Consider the following 23,420-nt stretch of genomic DNA (forward strand, 5'->3'; position numbering starts at 1 on the left):
CCAAACCGTTTCGCATTTTTTCACTATCAAGCACAAATCAAGGCATCTTTTGTAGGCAATGTTCTTTGAAGTGTAGATAGCCGAACCGCCACAATTGTTATCAACACGGTGGGCGTATTCGCATGAATAGCCAGGTAAAGCATACAAGTCTTTATCAAAAGATGATAGCCAGGTTTCAGAAAATGAAATGATGGAAAATTGATGCTGAAGGGACGTAAGCAAAGCGGTTATGCTGTCGTAATTCTTCCGTAGGCTACGGGCATTGAAGTTGGTGGCAGACAGACCTTTAGATTCGGATAAGACAGAACGAGCATCTTCCAGGGAAAATGATGCTATGATGGTGGTTAGAAAATGATTGGAAAATGAGTGATTGGCTTATCATGACTATCAGCACTCATGGGTAGCGCTGTAAATAAAGGTGTTCTCTATTCTTCTAATTCATATCGTTCTGCTTACAGCCACGTCAGTTGTTAACGTTCGTACTTTTGTTTTGATCAAACTGACCCTGTCTGTTCTCTTGTAGAGGCCTTTCTTATGTTGTTATTTTACCTATTGCTGCCTTTATTCGTGTCTCAAGCGTGCAGTGATCTTGAGAGGCGTTTTTGATAGCTATCTCAGAAAGGTTAGCTTTTTCAAGCCGTGCTTCCTAGCGCCGTGCATTGTTATGCTCATTGCAGCTTCACCGGGGTAGATTTGGCGAGTTATGGGGCTTTAAGCGCAGGTTATATTTCGCATTTCCGCTGCCGCAAGGAAGCGGAGATTCACATAAAAGGAAAGTTCTCTGTCTGTCCTCTCCTTTACCTTTATCTTGATGAAACAAAAACGAGGCCAGCCTGCCTTCTACCAACCGCGAGATAACATGGGAGGAAGAAACTTAGCTCTGGTGTGTTCCTGGTCTGATGTAAACTTTGCTAAACTTGCGGCGGGTATAATTAGGCGGAAAGCGTAAGGTGAGAGCAGGAAAGATGAAGGTTGCCTCTGTTACTTTTCAATCTTTCCTTTCGCAAAAATACCACTGTATGAGAGAAATGGCAACACTGAACAAAAACAAACCGGGAGCCTAGAGATAGGCCACTCCCACTGAAAATGTACGAAGTGATTATGTCTCGTGCCCACCAGCAGTCTCGTGGAAAGATAAGCCTGCTCAAACCTTCTATTGCAACAAGCTCCATAACTAGTCATTCATTCATTCATTCATTCATTCATTCATTCATTCATTCATTCATTCATTCATTCATTCATTCATTCATTCATTCATTCATTCATTCATTGAATGAATCAATCAATCAAACCCAGTCACAACAAATTTTCTGTATTGTTTTCGACCAAGAACTTGTAATTACAACAGGCTTCTTGTAGTACCGACAGAATTTCGAGTGGTTACTACAAGAAAGTATTAAAGAATTGTGGACTACAGAAGAGTAGATCACAGAAAACTATGATACTGCAGAAAAGTACTTCTAAACAAAAGAAAAATTGGTAATTACGACAAAACTACAAAACATTTTGCCGTATTTCTGAAACTGGTTTGAAGTTTTTTTCCGACTGGGAAAGCTTGTATTATGTCAGTGGTGTGTGCACTGAATAGAATTTCTAACTTTTATCGTTGAAATATGGCTGTGATTGTATTGTTATGCGGTCGAATAGCCTTTTCTAGAAGAGCCGAGGTTGAAGTGAAAACACTTCACCTTTTGAAGGTCAAACCTCATTCCAGCTCAGCGAAGCCGTGACAGCCCTTCAAAGAGTCCACGAAGTGGCAAATGCATACACAGGAATTCAAATCTGACGTATGCTTCGTTGAATTTATGTTCAGCAGTACAGCGTAAACAGGGCAGAGGTAGGCGCAAGCATGTACAGAACATCTGTTGCGGAAACGTTCCATATACTACTGGTAAAATCCCCCGCACGTCTGAGTGCACAGTTGGGCAGCTCACATTCCATCCACTTTGTTTTCGTACTGAGCGGTCATGCCGGGGACACAGTGCGAGTGAAACTCTCTCTTCTGCCTCTTCTTTTCCCTTTTGTGTCCCCTTTGAGAGAAGAAAACGTCACGTGACACGACGGCTCGGCACGTGCCACCAGCACGCCAGACGCATAAAGATTTTTCCGCTCCTTCGCAGACCGGCAAAACAAAACGAGTCCGAATAACACGCCGTCTGCGCGAGCAGTCGGCGGGACAGCTGTCCATAACTTCTTCTGCTGAACCCATTTCTGTCGGAAGTGAGTGCGCGCAGTATCTTCTATTCCCCAAGCCCGTTTGCGACGTCGCACGCTGACCCATCACGACGTTGACGACCTCTGCCAGCCAAGCACCGTACTTTACGGGTTCGTTTATCGCAGCAGTGGAATAAATGTGTTGCAGAAAGAGCGAAAGAGAGAGGGCGTTGCTTGCACCATCGCGCGTAAACAACAGCGGATGCTCCAGAAAAAATGTACCGCTGGGTTTTTTACAATGCAGCCATGTTATGTCAGTAGGAGTCTGAACGTGTTTGTTTAGGATTGAGAGCTGCGCGGAAAGCTTCAGGGTAAGCATGCGGAGCTGACAGCAGAAAATTTTCCGCTTTTGGTACCGCGGAGACGACGCGGCTAGAGTTGAACAGCTGTTCGCACTCAAATGGTGGATAGATTTCAGTTTTGTTTTTAGTTTTCGCAAGTGTTGTACAGGCACACTTCTACCAAACAACTCGGCTGTCAACAATGTTTACGAACGCCGCAGCATGGGAGTATGGGTTCTGATGAAACACCCAATCTGGAATGTTTCAGAAAGATATAAGCGCCGAGCTGATAACAGAGCCAGGCTTTTTTGACACGATAGCGCTAAGAAGCTCGTGCCGCAGAAAAGCCGGCGTCGGTGGCGTTTGAACGTAAAAATTCTGATTGGCCGATAGGGTCATGGCATCACAACCAGGTGACCTCATGCGGGAATTTCAAGTAACCAAAAGGCTCACGTGAGACGTGACGTCCCGCGTGGAGTGGAATTGATTAAAACATGTCTTGTAGTACAAACTAAAGGTTACCGCTTGCCTGAAAATATTTAGCTCAACATAGTGATTCATTTCGCATGAGGAAGAATTAAGCGGGATTTGAACCCACGACCTTTCAGTTGCGAGCAAGACACGCTACCGACCAGGAAGCGCAAGGCATGCTTGCACACTTTTGGAACAAGCTGCAGGTTGCATGTATGTCGCGTGGACTTTCACGTAAAGTGGTATATTGAGACTGAATGTAAAAAAGCATGTATGTAATTAGAGGTGACCACAGGCCGTTATCGCGTCATACCCTTAAGGCAGAGCTTAAGAGTCCCGTTAATATTTCTTTGTATTCATTACATGGAACACGGCGATGTGCTAACACCCAAGGAAATGAGCGATGTAAAAATATTTAATGTTCCATTTGCTCCTGAAAAGTTCGTTTCGGAATCTCAATGTCGAACACAGAGCCGATTTACGGCGACAGATATGAGGTCAAGCCCAGGCTGCCGCCGAAAGTCAACTGATTCCGGCTGACCTCTAGGGGGGAGGCAGATGGTGAAAAGGGGAGCTGCGTCTCACCCGATCACCCATACTCTCTGACGGGTGCAAATAAAGTGCTTTCTCTCTCTCTCTCTCTCGCTTGCTGCACGACCAATTTGAGCTTAATTTCTTTTTACTCCGGAAATGGATCCAGAATATGATGCCTTTGAGTGTTGTAAGCTTTTATCCAAGAGAAAAAAAGGGAGAAAAACAGTACGAGAGAAGGGAAAGAATAAGATCGCTAGGGTGCCAAACTTTTGCACTTTGTTTCAACAGTCGTAGATGTGAATGCTGCCCTTCGAACTGCAATACCGAGAAGACTGAAAAAAAAAAGACAGGCGGCCGACATAATGACCCCCAAAAATGCCGCCTTGGGTATACATCCCTCGGCTTGCTGCCTTGAGTGGCCGCCTACAGAAAGGGTTTGCAAATTTTGTGCACATTTATTATTGTCACCTCTTTAATCTAACCCGAAGCACGTGCGCATGCCTGGTTTTACATACTCTGCCTTTCATTTCCTACCTCGGCGTGGCACCTGCCTTGCAATTGCGACGAAAGAATTGGAGTAATTATTTCATGGTTGCAACCATTTGTATTTTCTATTTGTTACACAACCATTACAGCGCTTACCGGGGTCAAGTTGTTTCTTCAATAAAAAAAATAGAGCATCCTCCTTTCCTTTATTTCCAGACGAAAGACAAGTACTACCACTGCGCCACTTTATCTCCGCGCTTGGGGGTTCTAAGAAGCGTCACTGTGTAGCGTGCCCAAAAGCCTTTTATCATTCCTGAGACGCGAGGTTTGAAACACAGGGCCCCCCCGATTCCCGGTGGATGCTTGCAATGCAGAATAGCAGGGCAGCTTGGAAACGCCTAGAGCGGCATTTCGTTCTGCATTCGTCGCACGTTTGGAAAACAAACAACCCCGTCCAGTGTCCCCAGGGGCAGTTGTTTTTCCTCTCGTTGCCGCAACGTCTTGCACCGATTTTCCAGGCCACGTACGCAACCGTGACGTCCAAGTCTTTGAGCGATAAGGCAGAGCGACGCCTTGTTGCAGTATTGCAAGTCTCTTATTGAAACACTGCGAGATATATATTAATTGCTGCTAACTTGTCTGACTGCTGTGTGTTGGAAAGGAGGGTCTATTGCGTAATAAAGATGCACTGTGGGAGAGCCTTTGAGATTCAACCCGCGGAAAGCGCGTTTGTTTCGACGTGTGGAGAGCGCTGCTCCAACGAGAAACATTGGAGGATGTTACAGTCGCTGCGTGTGTGTTTGTGGGCAATAATTGATTTGAGTAACCTGTAACGCTAATACGTTTCTTCACAAGTTAGAGCAGGGTAGATGAGGATCACTGCAGAATGGCACACATATTTGAAGCAATTGTATCGCTACTACGACACGACAATAGCGGTCGTTCGCTGCTATACCGAACAATTCTGGACAAAAGCATTTTTGAAGTGTCAGGAGTTTATGAACGCAAATGTTTCACACATTGTAAGATTTCACTATAAGAATCAAGATCTCCGCATATCATCCGTCTGCGGGCTTGGATTTTGTTGCTGTTAACGTTTTTCCTATCGTCAAAAGCGCTCCCCATTGATTTTCGATAGCAGTCTGAACTGCTCGATGCTAGCAATGAAAACACCATAAAAGTATGATTTTTCTACACAGCGGAAGAATGGACTATTACCTTGAGTATTTCCTGACTAGTACCGTACAGTTTTCTAAAATTCAAAATGTCCAATATTGTAGGACATGGTACATGTTGGTTCTGCTAAGAAGAATAATCAAAAACAAAAAAAGTCTAAATAAGACTGTGAAGAAAGTAGTACTGTTTAATTAAAAAAAAAATAAAATGCGTCACATGGCGCCGCGATGTTGTTTTCAAAGAGTGTGCTGGGCTTAGGAACAGTGTTCCTATGGTTTTGCTTATAATAGAAAGGTTACATGAGCTTACCAGGCAGAAGGCGAATGTCTGGTCGATTGTCGACGACGCCTTCCGTCACTGCGTGAAGAAAAAAAAATGATACAGGATTATGTCAGGAACAAGAAAGGCGGGAACGACTCTTAGTCGTTGAAAACAAGTAAGTTCCTTATTGCAGCTTAATCCTGGAATTTTTATTATTGCAGTGCAGTCAATTTATTTATGCTGAAAACTAAAATCGCGCGCGACCAATAAATTCTTCCTGCGCTTCACGCTTTATTACCGCAATTTATCAGTTTCTCATCACCAGCATGAAATTCTTTGAGCTTGAACATTATCTTGCGCAAATTTACATGTCCTCCGGCGCTACAAATAAAAGTGCGCAATAGTCCAAAGTTTTCATTTGTGAGAGCAACCACCCTTCAGGTGTGTCTTTCGTTGCTGAAATCTTTGTTCAGATATTGTAATTTGGTGCAAGTGTTTACAAAATTTTTGGTCGTCATAAATTGCCAACAAAGAAAGCAATTATAGAAGAAGACATTGCACAGATATTTCGTGAGCCGGAAGTTAACTTGCACATTCAAGCCCTACAACCTTTGCACGGCTTAAACAAGGAAGCTTAGCGCTTTTTACCACTACGTCAAGCCTCTCCGCCCCACTCGCGGAAGTGCTTTTATAAGGTATTGGCTTGACCGTCAGAAATGTTTTCTGCCTTCTCTTGCAGCCCTCACTCGGGACAAGGCAAACAAAAATGTTCCCTCTAGCGCGAGGTCCTTCTAGTGGCACGAGTATAACTTCACGTCAAGTGCCGAGCGAGGGTAAAAATGTGTAGACAATCCTGGGTAGATGCTTTGGATGTGTAAACAGCCAAATGTTCGTTATACCCGACGTTGACACACTACAGTTCATTATATCTGAGGTAGTGCACTGAAGTTCACATCCGAGGTCCAGACACACAAAAGTTCGTTTATCCGAGTTGGCACAATCAGGTTCGGTGTGCCCGAGATTAACACACTTCAGTTCGTTACTATATCCAGAGTGACACACTAAGACTCGTTGTAGTCGATGTTAACACACGAAAGGCCGCTATATCCAAAATTTCATAATGTGGTTCGTTATATCCGGCCTCGTACAATAAATTCGTAGACCGGTGGGCCACCTGCCACTGACTAATGACAGACGGCGTTTTGTATTTCCGCTTGCACTGACGCTCCTAATTGTAACGCATTAATAAGGCACAAACAGTATTGGCAGCACTTCTGAATGCGTCAGGTATAACCACATGCCAATGTCCTTTTTTTCCCGTGAACCTTCTGGAGCGAATTTTTTCACCGACATCTAAGTAAAACCGTTGGTATAACTGACAGATGATACACCTAACTGCCTCGGTGCAAACGGTTTATATAAACGACCTTTTTTATTTCACTTTTAGGGATGCGGTTGCAGCCGTAAAAATTTCTTTCGCGTTGCGCCACTACCCAGTCACGTCGTATTAGCTCCAGGACACGCAGGTACGGCCACGCGCCTATGATTTTCAGGGAGCTGGTTTGACTGATCACACTGAACTAAATAGTTTTTCGCACGCCCGCAAATTTGTTTTTTACGGTATCTGTCACAGTTATAATCACCCCGAAGTGATTTAAGACCGAACAAGAAACAATCCACTAACCTCCTAACCGAATTCGAAGCCAAGCGTCTGACGAGACAGCAAACTCTTCACCAACTCCTGACACACCGTATCCCATTTGTAAGTCGCAGTCACCGAGGGGCATGATCGCGCCTCCGACATTCGACGTCGATCCAAACAAAGAAAGGCTGCCCTCACCGGACAGCCGACGCTTCATTGTCGTTGGCAGGCAACGATATGGCTGCGTGAGCTCGGCGTCTCGTTCGCCATCAAGCATGGAAATTGGGACGCCGGCCTGGCTTGCGAAAGTGCGATTTGCATGCGAAATTCGGGGAGCCAGCGAGCCGACGACTTTATATCTGCGGCAGTCATCGTTAGGTGCACCTAGTTAGCCGCGGGCCAATACAGCGACGCCAGCAACAACAACGGAGGCCTTGAGACCACGGGCCAACGCGCCTGACCCCTTTCTAAGGCACTATGACTCGGCGCTCCGGCACAGCTTAAGTTAGTCGCTGGGCTTCGCGCTTCGACGGGAAGGCATAGCTTTGCAGCTTGAGATAAGCGCCTCTTGAAGAGGCAGAAAATAAGAGAGAGAAATATACATGCAGAATGCAACAGACCGTGGCTCTGTGCGGAGTGGACGCGGCTAGCTTTACGAGTTTTAGAATAGAGGAAATTCAAGGATGCGAGTTTCGGAAGGCACGCAAGAGTAAAATACAAGAACGAACGAGAATTTTGTTTTAAGTTGGGCGGCGTGTATCCGTGCGTAACGGTTTCCTTTCTTTTCCTGAGCCTGCCGGATGAAAGGAGCACACCATGAATTGGGCTCAGTGCAAGGTCCTTGTTTTACGTAAAATGCAGCCTGCTGAAGTTTAAGAGATGCAGGAACTGGAAGTAGGTCGGGTAAGAATTATATAACCGCTGAAGTAATGAACTAAGGATGTGCAAAGCGTGAATGCCATTAGTTCAACTCTCAACACCTCGAATACCTTTCCAAGAAGCGTGACACATCACATTTTCAGCACCAGTTTGCGTGCCATTTCAGTAAAGATGGTTTGTGCTTTTGCTTTATGGGGGTTTAACGACCCAAAGCGACTCAGGCTATGAGGGACACCGTTGTGAAGGACTCCGGAAATTTCGGCCACCTGGGGTTCTTTAACGTGCACTGACATCGCACAGTACACGGGCCTCTAGAATTTCGCCTCCATCGAAATTCGACCGCCGCGGCCGGGATCGAACCCGCGCCTTTCGACCCAGCAGTCGAGTGCCATAACCACTCAGCCACCGCGGCGGCTTTTATTTCAGTAAAGTGCTTGAGATTTCGCTAGTGAGAACATGATCATATGGAAGACGTGCGCTGCTTAGATTGACAAGGACAGAGTTCAACACGAAAGGTTAAGCACAGTAACCATTTAACTGCTTAACCGTTCGTCTTGTCTACAACTCTGTCCTGCATACGACCATTTCAGTAAACTTCTCGTGACTTACGCTCCAACCGTTTAATGAACATCTTACACGCAGTGGTAGATGCCACTTGTTACCTAATGAATCTGTTTGTGTGAGTTTCGCGCATTCTCTCTTCTTTTAGGTCTATGCCTTGATTCTATCCACGGTGACAATTCGTCGACAAATAGGCAGGGGTCAAGCCGCACATGTGGCATATGAAACAAACGGCTACCTTAAGTTGTGTTTTGTGGAGGTTAAACGTACCCATAATTACGTGATTGTGCATATCTGTCAGACGCTGCTTCCGAAGAAAGTGCAGCCAGAGTGGGTTGGGTTGGGTTGTGCTCTGTTCATTTAATATGACTCATAAGCATCTAAAGCCACCATGCGCCAAGTAAGAAATTAAAAAAACCAATTAAACTAAGACGTATCGTCATTGCCATTCGGTCCTTTTGCGAACAGGCTCGCGCTACTGCTTGTGTGCTTATCAGCCAGCACCCAAAACGCCCAACGCAAGTTCCCAATACAGGCCAATGAAGCTCATGATTTTTTATTATCCAAAGTTTATTCAATACCTGCAACCGAAACGCAAAATGCAAGGTGGGAAAGTGCAACGCGCAATAACGATGAATTAAACTCTGATGTATTGACATGGACCATTTGCATCTGTGTAAACTGCTTCATTCCGTGGATACGGGGCTATTCGACCAGTATCCCCAACGCGTTTTACCTAAGCCTATCCCGTGAAGCTCAGAGACAACCGAAACGCTTGGGATTAGCGAAACGGTGTTGGGAACAGCGCTGAGTTAAGGGGCGAGTAAACTCTATCAACATAATCTCCCCTTCCGCAGAGAAATCAAGCCACTGACGGGATCCACTGTCCGCTTCTTTCATGTACGCAACCATTCTCCCGCTTTGTGTCGCAACAGGCAGGTGCAGTGCGGTGTCCCAGGACCGCGTCGAAGCGCTGGGAAAAAAGGGGGCCCACCACCGCCCCGCGTCATTAATGCAACAGCGCCCCGCACGGCGAGAGTGCTTGCCCGGCAATCAAGGAGTTTAATTGACCGCCGCAGTCGGCACACACAAACACAAAAGTCGGTGCGCTAGAGAACCCAGAGGGCACAGCGGTGCCGGAACTTTTCGCAACAGGGGCGTCTTGTCTCTCCGGCGGTCAGCACCGCCACGGTAGCAGTCCGCTCGTTCTGAACGTGCAGTGTGTGTGCGAGCGCATAACGTACGCGCATTCGTGATGACCGCTAGCGACGACGTGCAGTTCGCGGTAGATGCCCGCGTGCTCGCATACCGCGTGTTGGTGTTGAAGGGGCGACTGCGGGTGAGCGGGCAGTCGATGTTGCAAGATTTCTGGTTTATATGTCCATGCACGTGCGTTCTTGCATGCCTGTGGTCGAGCTTGTTTGTGTAAGCGCAGGGCAGGCCGGAATGCATATGAAGAGAAAATCGTCGTGCGCCAACGTGCAGCTGTTTGTTGGGGCAGGCTGCAAGACAGCGGCCTATGGTGTTGAACACTGCGCATTGGCAGTGGCGACGTAGAGAAGCGGAAACATCAATTTCGCTCAGCGCTTATCGCGTGCTGCGGTCGAACTTTTGCCAAGGGAAGGTACGAGCGTTCGACGCGAATGCCAGGTGAAGAACATTAAGGTATTGGTGCTGTGAGTGCTTGCAACAGTTGAGAACTGTGGAATAAACATGAGCCGCAAGTAAACAAAGCTCCTGTAATTTATATTGCATGCAAACACGTACACCTTGGAACATCTGGGCAAGGCTAATCGCTGTCGTACAATGATCTCTGAGAGGGCGTTCTTGCTGACATGTAATTTATCCTAAGTTGCTAAATGATGAGTGTAAGAAAGAGCGAAATCAAGAGGGAGAAACGGGCTTGGGCAGAGTATGCAATACGAACGAAAGATAACCGATGGTAGTTAAGGGCAACGGAGTGGACTCCAAGAGAAGGCAAGCGTAGCAAGGTGGCAAAAAGTTAGGTAGGCGGATGGGATTAAGTGTAGAGATACTGAGGAGGCATTTGCCCTCCAGTGGATTTAGTCAGGCTCATGATGATGATGACGATGATGTATGTAAACAGCTTTTCATTCTTCATCAACCGGCATTGCCACTGCTGTGGGTGTCTCGTTTTAAGTTCGGCGGCGCATCAGATCCTCGTTTTTTATATTTTCTAGATGCTGTTTCTTCAAGGCTTTTGAAACTGAGGCGCCACAACATGGCACGAAAATTTCGACCGAAGTTAGCTTCAGAAGAGTCTCGCGCGTGAAATTGCAGGTTTGTCTCCTTCGTCGTCACCGATGCTGCTACCAGGAAACACCTACGGCTTAGCCTCATTGTCACGGCGATGGATGCTGCTACAGAACTGGGTCTTAAGGCTCCACCTACAGGCGCACTCTCCCGACCAATCTGGGCTATCAGGGCCTGTGATCTGCGCACTGCTCTCTCGCCTCGTCACGACTTACGACAGCTGCCGATCTCCCGAAAGCCACTTCCACATCAGCCCAAAACAATGACCAGGCATTCGCTTGGGGGGCTCCTAAAAGCAGGTCGGCCGCCTGATTTGATCGCTAAAAACAGCAAACGCCCGCACATTGTCATTCTGTACCGCACGGGTAACTGTCAGTGTGACTAAAATAATGCAAGAGCATTCTTAGACGTAAGAATTTAGAAGCCTGTCCTTATATATAGGTACTTCAAAAAATTGGCGGTGGTTTAGCTCAGGTTAAACCTGGAGTGACGACGATAGCTACAGCTGGCCGAGTGCAACTTGGCCACGTGAACGACCACGTGACAAACGACGTGATCAGCCACGGCGCCGCGCCGCCGGCAGCTGCTCCGCATCACGTGACTAAACACGTGACAGCGTGGCGTGCAGCCACAGGGTGGCGGCTCCGCCACGTTGAAGGCTCGAAATGCTAGCGTAATGTACCTATATATCGCTACAAAACAGCAATGATTCTGTCTTTCTGCACGCTTCCAACGCCGTCAGTGGTATCAACAGCTCGAACTTTCTGTTTCCCTCTGCACTATTTGTGCAGTTATTCCGGAAACTGCTTCGAACCAATCCACCACTTAGGATTTCGTGAATTGCTCTGACCGGATTTTTAACGCCTTCCTGCGCTATCCTGCACAAGTTAGACTAAACACACGCTGCGTTGCTCGAGCACGCTTCCATTGTTAGACACGGGCAACACCTCGTCGTCAAGGAAGGAGCAGAATTTGCTGCCGTAGGTAAAGGGGATACTGGATACAAGACTCCCCCTCGATGTTTTACTACCGGGCCCATTCGGCCATAATCCCCAGTGCACACCGCTCTAAAGGTGCGTTCAGCGTGGCGTGAGAAGAGCTGTCCTGGCACTCCTAATGGAAAGCGCAGCGAACACTCACGAGGCTTATCCCTGTCTTCTTTCTCGATGCATGTCTTCCACAGCACTATACCCTCACGCATTCGCCGTACGCCGCAAGCCTATCGCTGCTTTTAATCTCGCCAGAGACCGCGCAGTCGGCTTGATGTCTAGGTCTGGTCAGGCAGAACAGTCGCCGCCGTCGATCTTAAAGGCTTCCGAATGGCGTTCTAATCTGGAGTGGCGATCGGGATGCCAGCTTCATAGCGCGCAAGTCCGGAAGCATCGGGACGCCGTGGTTTTATTGCTTTTTCGTGCCGCCGCCTGCCTGCCCGCTTTTACTGCTTCTTGCGAACAACTCGGGCCATGGTTAACACGGACAAGCGTTGCAAGCGAACGGCATGTGTTGGCAAGCATTGAGGACCAGCTGCGGCAGGCGATGTAATATAACAGCTTCTGTGAGCAACACCTTTTGTGCTGGCGGCGATTTAAAACTCCCGGCGTTGGTAAACGGTTTTTGTCTATAAGGTGGCAAAGATAGCAAAGGGCAAGAGTTGGTGCGATTGACAGGAAACGAAAAAAGCTTGCCATAGAGCAAGTAATGCATGTTTCTGTCAGTCATTTGCGCATAAAATAGTAAAACCTTATGTAGCAGCAGTGCTACAAACATATATTATATATGGGACTAAAAAAAGAAACAAAAAAACGTGTCCCATCTGAAACAGTACAAATGACTTTATTGGTTTCTGATTCCTTCATGACATTAACATTATTTATCATAGCCTCTAAAAATTCATTGCCATTCTTTGGCATTTCCAATCCTATTTATGTACTTTTTTGTTTATTTTTTTTGCGGGTATGGAGCAGGCATGTTTTGCCAAAATTACTTTACAGAGCCCCGTTTTTCATTTATTAATCTTTTTGTGATATTATTGGCTGTGGAAACAGAACGCGAGGCTAGATCCTGCCTGACAGCGATTAAATGTCAAGCTTTCGTGAAGCGTCTGCAAAGCAAAATAAATTTTTTATTACATTGCAATTTTTATGTGAGGATTAGGATGAAAAAAAGGTCGGCAAAATTGCTCATTAACGTCAACAGCGTTTGCTAAGTTTATCTAGTAGAAATGACTATTTCAATCTGACAACACACCTCATGTAATTAAACGAACTATCTAGCCGTCCGAAATGGCACACAATGGAATGTAAAGGGTATGTCGTCGACAGAGACTGAATAGTAAAGGCAGTTACAACGAATGCAGCAGTGAAAGCTTCCGCTGGATTTCTCTTGTTTGCAACATCACGGTCGTCATCCCTAATTTCGCGTCACATGTGAGAATCTGACAGCGAACCGCAATTAACTTAATAACAGGTTTTTCTTAACAACCCATCATTGGTTTCGTAAACTGTAAGACCGAACGCATCTGACAGGCGCGAGACGTCAGCGGCTGCCCTATGCACCGCAGCCCTATCGGCCCGTTTTTCAGTAATTTGACGCACGGGAATCCCACGGACGGCAATCTTGCAAACTCTCATGAACGCGTGTAGATGGGGGTGTGGGTGTTCGCTTCCGAAGTTGCAAGCGAATTGGACGGCACAACAAATTGCATAAATTTTGTGAGTGCGTGCAGTAAAGGTTACTACAGGTCTATAGCGTTTACCGTATGCGTTTGTGTCCCGCTCGCATTCTTTCTTGCGCTACTGAGCATAAATTCTCCGTGGTCCCATTACATGAACGCGAGGCTGAGTGGCTTCGGTGTTCGGCTGCTGATTCCCAGGTCGCGGGTTCGGCCGCGGAGTCAGTATCTCAATGAAGGCGAAATAAAAATACCTCCTTATGCTGAGTGACGTTATCGCACGTTAAAGATCCAGAGCCGGTCAGAATTAATCAGGACGCCTGCACTACGGCGTCCCTCATATCACGTGTGGCTTCGGGACGGTAAACTTCATATGCCGCATCTGAAGCTGTTGAAACCTTTTGGTCTTTGAGGTAGACATTGTCGTTGACATTATGTGTACGTCCTCACGTTTCACAACAGTGCACGGAAAAACTCCCCATGCCGCGGCTATGCCGGGGCTGCAGCTCAAGTTCTTGTACATTGTAGTGCCACATATTATTGGCCTTGTCTGTATTTGCCCGTCGTGAGAAAACTGAACTAGGCGTGACTTTCACATGAGCACTCTCAGTTGCCATTGTTTGAACGTCATATTCGGGCCTGGAATCACGGCGACAAAACACAAACCGTTCTTTGAAAAACCAACTTCTTAATAACTAATGACCTTTTGAATCAAAGCTCGCGAAACTGTACATAAGACTAATAAAGCAGACAAGGACATGGACATTTTTTTTCTTTGGCCACCTTGAGATATATATATATATATAAGGCCAGACACGTGCAATCAAAAATTAATTTGAAGCATCGCGGTGACATGCCCCGCCTATCGCACTAGTGTTTTAATGAAGCGCCTCAACACGAGTTCCCAAGTTTGACGACTGGCTACATTATTGGTAATGCAAGGCGATTATCATAAATGAGACATACGTCACGTGAGACAGGGTTTACAAAGAATGGTGTGTGCCTTACCTGGAACCTACCCCTATTATTATGAAAATAATAATTTTCTGCATTGTGGAGTGCACCAGCCTCTTGCAGTTCTCCTCCAAACGAATGCTACCGCGGCCGGCATTCAGTAACACAAGGCTGAACTCAGTTCAGCTTAAATCAGTGAGCCAAGGTGCCAAATTTCAACTTGCTTTTTTTTGTCTTTTATTTGTTTGTATGGGCTCTCATTTACCTTTGTTACCACCCTGCTCTAACTGATTCTAACTGATTACTTTTTCTGCCTTTGTGCACTATAAGATAAAATTGCGTCATGCGGCGGCATATTTTTATTTTCATCCCGTCGGTGGAATGGAGTAGCAAGAACCTTAGAGTTTCTTAAATGTTCATCTGAGGTGGCCATTTTTTATCATAGTGAGATTTCCACAGCTCCTGAGAGAGAGCGAATGCACAGATAAAATTTAAACCAGTACCCTTAAAGCCTGCGATTCCTCAAGAGTGTTCAAGAATAAGTGAAACGTCCGTCCTGGCACCCCATCTGGGGTAAAGAAAGAAATAAAGTGCATGGGTTAGCAGCCTGGCGAATTGTGCGAGGTCGTGATAGCACGGACCGTCTCCTTGCAATCCCGCGTACACCCAACCCAAAAGACAAGGCATTTCCCTTGGTTTTATTATTGATTGATGATGATGATTCTCGGGCACATTGGTTTTGGATGGCCAAAAGATGAGCTGATGAACTAAAATTATTCCACAGTATGGCCGAGCTCTGCGCACAAGGAATTTTCAAACCAACAAGCTGATCAACTGAACTGCGCCCTCTGGATAATAAAAGAAAGTCGTAGCCATATCCAGCAATTGTGGACAAAAACATTTTTTAACTGAAAAGAGTTGATGAACGCTATTTTTCATACCATAGTAAAACATGACCCTAAGAATCAATTTATTCGCAGACCTCCCTTCGAAAGCCTCGCGCTCTTTTGCTCTTAACGTTTTTAAGATCTTCAAGAGCGATCCCCATCGGTTTTCTCTGGCACTCTTAGCCGGTCCGTGGGAGCAACATAAAAAGCTTTAAAAGAAAGCTCTTGCTACGCATTGGAAGAAGCGACCATTACCTTGAATATTTATATAGCAATACCTTACAATTTTCCAATATTCAAACTTTTTGTCCAAGAATTCTGGGCATGCTTTATGCCATAGGCAGTACCGCTTGACCCTCGTCGTAAGAAAATTTGAAACCCATAACTTTGATAGAAATTTTCAAAGGGACTGCATTACTGTAGTTTTCATTAGAATGAAAGTGCTTGAGACCTGCAATTCACGCTAGATTAGTTCCCACTTAAACTGCAATGCGAGTTTCGAAAACATTACACCATCGTTGTTGTCGATAAAGCCGCTGTACTCAGCCCACATCACCCGCTGCTTTCTTGGCAACGAGCACGATTCGCGACCACGATGTCGGTCGAACTCGACAAACGATAGATACTGCGGCACTGCGGGGGTGATCCCGGTCTATGCAATCAACGGGCAACTCCGCGGGCGACAGGCAGGCGCGGCCGAGATCAAGCGATCAAAACAAGCGGACTTGACGTATTGCTCCGCTCTCATACTTTATCTCTCGCTTTGACCACAACCGCACGAAAGCGCGACCTTCATCTTGGTTTTTCTTAAAACCTCCTTATCTTTCGTGTTACGATTTAAACTGGAGGAGAAAGAACTGGGTTCTACGTACTGTTTGGTTTTCTTTCAAGGGATCGCCAAGCAAGCCGACTGCGGGTCAGACTGGTTTCGCGAGGCTGAACAGTTTGGCCCCTGCTGAACAAAATCTGTTTGCCTGCCCTGCATCGCACAGCCTCCAAGCATAAAATAAAAAGAAGAAGTAAAATTAATCAATTAAAAAAAAACGAGAACCATCGCCTTAGTCAACGTGGTGTTTCTGTTATTTTTTTTGGGGGGGAGGGGGTTGCAAGACTACCACGTGTCGTGTCTCAGGGGGAGGTATTGAGAGAGGCTGTTAAGGATCCACACAGGCGGAGCACGCCCGCCTCGTTAGCAGCGAAAGACCCTCGAATCGTTCTTTGAATTTCGGCCTGAGCAGTACGAAACAGATGAGCACCGATTCCGCATCTCATGTGTGAAAGACGAGTTGAACCACTATAGAAGACAAGAGGGCACAGCAGGAGGGTGGTTCATTGACCATCTGACGATGCGGTTATACGCTGCCTTGGTGGCGTTAGGGTGCTTGGGGTTAACTGCAGAGGAGAAGTTAGGTGTATCTTGGACTAATATATCATACTAATATAGGAGAAGACAAGTCCTCTTGTCAAAATGTTTGCAATCACCTCCAGGCTTTCCCCTTCCTCGTTCACTTTGTGATTATCAAGAAACATCGGCCCACCCTCCCTCTAGAATAGAACAGTTTAGGTATTTTGACTTCATAAGGGTGACAGCAAAATGTCAGACCGAAAATAATGAAATAACATATCGTTAACGGTGACATGCCGCTTCACCTCGGCGTGTGTTTGGGTAAAGAGAAGTGAAGCTTTAAATTACTGTGCGAAGACGGTATACTCTGTAGCCTTGCTTAGAACTGAACCAGAGAGAAGGAGATGTCAGAGCAAACCTCTAGACAGTTCATCCGGCGAGGGAGGTGTCGAAACGACGCCTCTCCGGAATGTTGTAAACAGGCTCCGTTGCCGCGTTCACCATGCTAGTGCGAGGGACATACGAGAGTCCAGCGAGCAATATGGCGACGTCCGGGTAGCCTTAACTGGAAAGACCTAAGCTATCCCTCCGGCCATGCATTGCCAGACTGACCGCTTATCTGCACTGCAACTTTGGTAAGCTGCCTACAGGTACAGATTGCGTTCTCGGACTTTACTGCCTGTTGGTTTTCTCGCGATCCTCGATGTCACTTTGCGTATACGGTTCCATTTCTAAGATCACAGTATGCGGGTAGCAAAGAACTGAAAGGACAAATGCTCCATCAGCACACCAGCACTGTTCGATTAAGTGTACCACGGAGTACAGCTTTGATTTCAGAAATTAAGTTTTAATGATTTCGTTCAGTGTGTCCGTCCACCCTCAAATTCACGTTTTTTCTGGAATTGGTCCCCAGTCACTAGGGAAGAGGATAGGAACGAACGGCCACATGTTCTAGCTCGCGAAGCGTCGCCGAGCAACTCTTTCCTTGGGCCGGATGATTACAACGGCCACAATGAGCGGACTACGCACAGAAAACGCTGCATAGTGTAATAAGAACTACAAGACACACGAGCCATCTCCTTGCAACCACTTCCCCACACTTCAGTCGTCACGAATATACTTACGTTAGAGAACTGCAAACAAATTTAATACCATGTGAACTCTACAGCCATCGCACACAAAAGCGCCCTGGCCACCTCCGCTGCCAGTTATGAAAGCCTAACCTTACAGCACACATACATATTAGAGCTGTACCACGCTGCCCAGTTGTACCAATACCTCCACCACCTATTCTTACCCCTCCCCCTCCGAAGTACCCTGCCCTTGGGAGAGTTGGACCACTTCTCCTGCACTACCGCCAATACTGTGTCCACTGCCATGTTTTGCACGAATGACCCATGTGTTGGGTAAAGACACAGCCGCCCTGTTCCAGCTTGAACTCACGGTACTTTAGATAGCTGCCCAGATATCGGTCCTGCAAAAAATGCTTGCTCTTTGTCTCCTTCCCTCCGTCTTCTTGACCTTTTCATCGCATTGTAAGAAACGTGCCGTTTTCATCTCGGGTGGAATGTGATGAAGTTAGAAAAATTTTGTTCAAGTGCCGTTCACAAAAGGAAGTAGTGGCTTCTGAATTGTGTGCGTTTAACACTTGTCGTTTATTCCTTCAGTTACTGTAAAGACCCGAGCGGGAATTGCATAGCGGGCGAATTGGTTAAACATGTTTCTACGAAAAGGTGTCGAAAGGAGAAACTGTAGTGGGACGAGACGTGTGTGGTCTTGTGCGTTTCTTTTGTGTCTTACTTTTTACTTTTTCCTTTTCGTAGAAAACTTACTTATGGCTCAAACGCCATTGGGCCGTTCTTGAGCCTCTCTGTCCTTCATGCAGCAGTGTAAGTTGAGATCGATATTCGTCCGCGACGTAGATCACAAATTTCTCCTTCTTTATTGTTTTTTTTATAGTCTTTGGCCATAATCACTGTGAGTAACTATCACTGTCTTTTTTTTTTTTTCACAACAGCGAAGCGTGTCAAAACAGGGCGTTTTTTTTTTTGCAGAACCGGTCTAGACCTGCTACAGTTTGTTTTTAGGGCCTAAATTTTCGAACTAACCCGCTTCCAATTCCTTCCTGACAGCCCTGTTATGCTTGGATGCATTCCGCGGTAACCAGGTAAATACGTTTGTTTTTTTTTACTTTCACGCCTGTTGGCGTCAACCTCCACGCTAATTCAGTTTGTTCGTTCGCATTCTTTCGTCAGAGGGAATTTCCTGTCGGCGCCTGGCCTCGAGCAGTTCAAGCTAACTTGACGTAAGCCCACAGCCGCTGGTTCGCGGCAGAAGCTAATGACGGCTCATTACCACACGTGTTCGTAATCGCGTCCCACTTTGACGTGACAGGAGAGCACGCGTAGCAACGGCTTTGGGCGTTCCCACCGAGGAGCTTCCGCAGCAGTTACGGCTTTGCACGCTCTTCTGGTTTTTCGCCGAAACACCGAGATCAGGTCTGACGTTTCTAGCACAGAGACTGACAGCCATTCCCTTTCTCCTTCTCTGTTATGCCTTTTGACCAAAAATGAGGTGGCGAAATAATGTATTATATAGTCCTGATAAACTCAGTAAAGACCGGTCTTTACTGTGTAGGACCGGTCATTGCCAACACATGTGTCCAATATTGGGCCGATGATCTGTGCTGCGAATTTGGACGCCTGGCACACAAGTTACGTTTCAACTCTCAGTAACAAAGGAAAACACAGCAACGTGATTCAAAGTATGTAAGAAAGAAAACTATATCTCTGTAAAGGCGGGAACGTACAAAAATGCCAGCAGGGAAGAGTGAACAATGGATTGCACTAGTTTAGTATGAGACTTGGAAAAAGACAATGAACATCAATATGTACTGAAGCGAGTAGTTCTCGAAACCTAGTGTGAGCGCCATTTTGTAAGCAGCATTAGGCTTTCAGATAAATCGACACGTTTTCTCCTAATATATCCTATCATCTAACGTGGATATGTGTAAAAAGGTTGGTGCGAGTGCTTCTTTCTTGAGGCCAGTGATTGCTATTTTCGTGTTATCCCTCACTGTTTAACATACCTTCCACATGACAGGACTCTGATTTCACAGCGTGTGCTGCCTTCGAGAATCGCCGCACTGTTATGCTTTTGAAAACGGCATGTATACTCTCTCCGACTAAACGCATTTCGCACAGGATTCCTTGATTTAAGTGAAACAGAAGTGCTACTTCCAGTGGATTATAAAGAAAACTTGAAGCAAGGTCGGCATTCAGAACGGGCAATGGTAGATCTGCTTGGCGACGTATTTCTCATGCGCTGGTTGGACGGCATCTTAAGCACGGGCCAAAGCGCCCATCCGAAAATGCTTGAAAGCGCCAAGCAGTGTGGTTCTGCACAAGTCACAATATTAGAAGCGCTGGTTACGCAACAGTTTCAAATTTTCGCACTTCGCGTTTGCCTTGTTACAAGCATTCAGCCGGTTTCTTGCTTAATGTTTGCAGGATAAAATATGTACAAATAGAGGATGTCATGAAGACTGATTATTAGAGAAGGCTCCCTTAAGATAGAAGCTGTAAGTGCATATATGAGTCAAGTGCACTTGTAACTATCTGCCAGTGCACTTCTTATTTCCATTCGTAACGCACTGGTGGCGAACAGCTGACATCTCCTCTGGACTCAACTGCACTGGCGACGCACTAGTGGTGCATCATTAGTGCAGCTGTGAGCCCAGTACACGTGGGTGTCGTTGCTCTGCCTCTCCTTTCTGCCTTAAATATTCAGAAGCTTTCACTGACGTCACACCCGCCAAATATCGCGCCCTCCAGTTCAGCGCGCCTGCTGTCGTGCCTAATTCTTAATAGCCGCTGTGCGAGCGGCACGACTAAAATCGCATAGCGCGAGCGACACGCGGAGAATTAATCGCTGCGATTGGCATCGCACCTCCAGTTATAGCCCACGATGCCATACTTTTATCTCTATTCCTCCCTGAGTTTTAGGATTAGTTTTACCTCTTGAGGCTTAAGTCACCAAGAACTCGTTGTCTTGGAGGGCATGCGTGCCTATAGCGGGCGCATTTGGTGAAACATTGCTCTTGGCGCTCGGCACAGCGATAGGCGATGTCTGCCGGACTCGCTGGCTAACCGGCTCTGTGGTATAGTGGCAAGAAGGTCCGCCCGACGTACAGAGCACTCGCGACACGCGGGTGCCGCGACGCAGGGTATTTAAAAACAAAAAGGAGGAAACAGGCGCAGCGCGTGGGAAATGTGCCGATATCGAACGGTGCTTGCGTGACGTGGTCGCTCGCGCAAAGCCTCCGCCGCGACTGCTTTGCCTTTTTCCGTCTTCCAGCGCGCGCGCTCGCCCGACTGCTTGCCTTCGCCCCTTCATCTTTTCCCCTCTTCCTCTTTCAGTGATAGTGCGCCGCCTCCAATGCGCGATGCCGACTGTGCATGAGTGCCATTCGAAACGCGTTTCCTAGCGGGACGCTTGGCGTGTCAATGGAACCGTGAGAAATCGCCTGTCCACTCCTGTGGCGGCGGCTATTCTGTAAGCTGTCGCCCCATCCACACCGCTGTTGTTGTCCGTACTCACGGGAAGAAAGAAGTGTGGGCTGCCGCGCGTGCATCGTGAGTTGTGAAAAAGAACGCTTCCGTGTCCGCTCAGGCTGCCGCGTTGAACGGGGCACGCATTTTCGATGGTATATTAGCGTGGTCGGCAGCGGAATAGTCACTTGTGCTCGAGTTTCAGATAAAGAGGTGGGGACTTCAATGAGACCACCTTCCCAGTGCATTGCCTAGTTGTTTACGGCGATTGGATTGCAAGACATTTATTTCGTCACAAGGCAAAATGCAGATGATGCATGCTAGGTGGCTATCTGTCCACCGCTGACAGCAACTTACTGATTAGCCGATTCATTGGCCCGGGTTTGAACGCCCACGTCTGAGATGACCAACACGACCTCCAATTCCTCGAGAGGAGGAACTTGTATTAGAGATTGCGGTGGAGGCTCCTCTTTACCGTTCCACAACATGTGATAGTAAGTGGCTATTTAACCACATAGTGTACATTTTAAGGCGAGGTGTTCGTAAGTTGGGTGGTTCTCTCTTAGCGGGTAGCTTGTAGAATACGCATTTAATGCCTGCGTTGGATTTGCTTCCTTAAGTGTATTAGATGTTCATCCTATTCGACAGTTTATCAGGATGCGTCTTGTTTTCCTTATGTGGTTAACCTGCTAATTATTTCAAAACATAATCTCCATGTGTTCCACTGTACTCTTGCCGCTGGCTCGCAGGGCATAGAGTTCTTGATAGCATGAACTCGGGGCTTCTATCGCGAATGCTGCGTCAGAAGCACCTGTGTAGTCTGATTTGGGCGCGCCCTAAATAGCCCGAGTTATTCGAAATTATTCTGCAGGCCTCCACTACAGATAAACCTAAAACGACTCTCATGGCTACTGTGCTTTAGCATTCGATATTTACTGTAGTGTTCGGTGGCGCGAATGCTTGGGTACTGAACATTTGCAGTCCCGTATCCGCAGCACCAGATCCGCTGACGTGGACCAAGACCAAACAATGAGTAGCTAACAAGAATTCAATGCAAACTCACATATTTATGCAATAAAGCCATCTCAAAGGTACCTAAAAAAAAGAATTTGGCGAGGGCACTTCAGCTCCGCCTTAAGGGTATGACGCGATAGCGTAATGTGTTATTTCTCATATATGCAGAAGGTCATTCTCTGCATTTATAGATCCCTGGGAGTACTCACACCTCTCCTGGCGCAGTGGTGCAGCGGTAAAGCGACGCGCTACTGCCCTGCGATGGCAGTACAGGTTGTTCTTTCCGAACGATCAATCATTAATTTAACTGCCACCTAGCACAGTGACTATCCTGTGGGCAGGTTGTGATGACACCGCAAGGTCACGTGACGTATGTGGCCCACATGCCTCCTATGCTGCTCTCTGGGCACCACCTGCCAGAGTCAACGGGGCCTTTAACGCTGTCGCGTTAAAACCGCAATGAGTTCGTGAACTGCGCCCGCAGTGCCGTGATAATCATAACGTTTGTGCAGTCCTTCGACAAAATAAATGTCAGCGCGTCCTCTATTGTATTGCAGCTTGCGAACATAGAACAGTCCCCACCCTTTCTGTTATGGTGCGAGAAGAAATATGTCCCTAACCGCCATGAATGCTGAGTCCTTCAATGCACTTCTTTCGTGCCACTTGTAAGGAATGCGCATATGCAACAATCAGAAATTGATGTCTCGGGTTTGATGTTAGCGTGACTACCGAGTTGTCTGTGGCTGCAGTGTACGGCGAGAAGAAAAGCGCGAATGCAACTCAGGCACGCAAGCTGAGAGTCCAGGACCGAGCATTTTCCGCTGTACCGCAAGCGACGTCCGGGCATGGCATCGAAAACCGTGCTGCGTGTGACCTCGACTAGTTCCGACAAACGTCAGTACTCAAACCCACCGAGGCAAGGCAAAACATCCACCGCAGAGAGCTGTCACTTTTTTCTCCTTGAACATTCCCCCACGGGTTGGCGGCGCGGACAATGGAACAGCGGTTAGCGTTACGGCTTGACGGTAATCGTGCCCTCGGTGGCCCTCGCATAAAGTAACGTAGTAGTGCGAGCCTTATATTGCCCCGCCGTGAACGATAGTTGCCGCGTTTCAACGATCACTAGGCGTTCGTGCTGCACGACTTCGGTATAACAGAGGAGCTTTGTGTTTACAAAGCCCATAGGTTACGTAGAAAGCAGGTGTTCTAGGTCGTGAAGT

General features: G+C 46.9%; 1 protein-coding gene across 3 annotated transcripts in view; it reads right to left on the reverse strand.

Moving 5' to 3' along the window:
- The window catches only part of LOC144105488 (prestin-like), a 200,800-nt gene that overhangs the window by 88,070 nt on the left and 89,310 nt on the right, over window positions 1-23,420 (reverse strand). For all 3 annotated transcript variants that reach the window (XM_077638611.1, XM_077638613.1, XM_077638612.1), the window contains one exon: window positions 5,472-5,519. The gene's annotated coding sequence lies outside the window, so the exon portion shown is untranslated. The remainder of the gene's footprint in view (window positions 1-5,471; window positions 5,520-23,420) is intronic.

This window comes from Amblyomma americanum, chromosome 9 (assembly GCF_052857255.1).
Source record: "Amblyomma americanum isolate KBUSLIRL-KWMA chromosome 9, ASM5285725v1, whole genome shotgun sequence".
Taxonomy (NCBI): domain Eukaryota; kingdom Metazoa; phylum Arthropoda; class Arachnida; order Ixodida; family Ixodidae; genus Amblyomma; species Amblyomma americanum.